Below are 1691 nucleotides of genomic sequence, written 5' to 3' on the forward strand. Positions count from 1 at the left end.
TGACTATATCGCCCAGCTGGCCTGGGAGCACCTCGGAATACCCCCAGGGAGCTAGTGGAATTGGCTAGGGAAAGGGAGGTCTGGGCCTCATTGCTTAGGATGCTGCCCCCGCGACCCGAACCCCAGAGAAGCGGAAGATGATGGCTGGATGAGTGGATGGATGGATGGATGGATGGATGGATGGATGGATGGATGGATGGATGGATGGATGGGAACTAAATAATAAATAAATAAGAGGTGACATTAGTCTTTGTTGGTCAGACCGCCTTCATGGAGACACACTGTAACTGTGTAGTGTCTTTAATTGAGTGTCATTATTATTGTCACATTTAAATTTTAGAGAAATGTCACGTCTGATATGCGAATGCCAGCGGTGGACGAAGTACACAAACCATGTACTGGAGTTAAAGTAGAGATTCCTAAGGTAAAGTATTACCCCAGTAAAAGTAGAAGTTCCTCCCTTTAGACTGCCACTTGAGTAAAAGTACTAAAGTATTTGCCTTCAAATGTACTTAAGTATTGAAAGTAAAAGTACTAAAAGACTAATTATGCCTCTAATGTCCTACATTTTTGTAAGAAGTCTCTTCCTTCATGAACTATTTTTAAGTGAAAAGTGTCACTCTTGGTAAACCAATCTTTTCATACAGAATGGCATTAATAATCTGACACTGATGTCTATTCAAATGATCATAAACACTGAAGGCAAACAGTTTTGAACCAAGTGGCTCTGAAATAACCCTTTGCAAACAAGCAACGTTTCAGTTTAAGATGTATTTGCAACAAGTTTAAGTTTAATAAAAACCTGAAACACAGGTTCACAAATGAGTTTTCCTTTATTATATTGTATCTGTAGGTCTCTGTTCATAAACATAAACCAGCAAAAACAAATGTACTATGAAATGTACTATGATGCGTCAGTCACGACTGCATATGTGTACATATTTCTGTATTGTGGTCAATTTACACAAAGTTAGGTTAGTTCATCGTTTATGCTGGAATAGACACTCCCAAAAAAGTAGGGTTGCATGGTATGTCCAACAGGTCAAAACAAAGTGAGGGCTGTGCCCTGATTGGTGTTCTTGCTCGCTTTCATACACACATAAGCCAAAAAGAAAGACAGATTTTGCAAAATATAGTGGAGTTAAAGTGAAAAGCCGCCCAAATTGGAACTACTTCAGTAAAGATACACAAAAAACTAAGCACAGTAAGAACTAGAAATGTGCCTTTCCTGAAGGAAACGCAGGATAGTTGCGCAGCAGATACTATGGAATTCGATACAAGGAACGAGGGATGAAAAAACTACACATGGAAGAGTGCGGGTCAGTAACGCAGTGGATTTGATCTTGTGGACCTGCACTGAATAAGTACATGTACATTGGTGGTTGTCGGGCAAAGAAGTAATAGAGTTTGAGTGGTGACGAAAATGAATGGGATGGAACAAGGGATGGAAAAACGACAATTAAAAGAGTGCGGGTCAGTATGGCTGTGGTTTAGAGCTTGGGGACCTGCCCTGACTGAGCATGCATTTTAGTGGCTGTTGGGCAAAAAAGTAAATGAGTTTGAGCGGTGGCAAAAATGAATTGGAGTCTATGGGGGAAACGAGGGATGAAATAAAAAGACAAATGGATGAGTGGATGAACAGTGAATTCCAATTATAGTGAACTACAATTACGCGCCTAGCGACTGTCCAC

Source organism: Pygocentrus nattereri, chromosome 7 (assembly GCF_015220715.1).
Source record: "Pygocentrus nattereri isolate fPygNat1 chromosome 7, fPygNat1.pri, whole genome shotgun sequence".
NCBI lineage: Eukaryota > Metazoa > Chordata > Actinopteri > Characiformes > Serrasalmidae > Pygocentrus > Pygocentrus nattereri.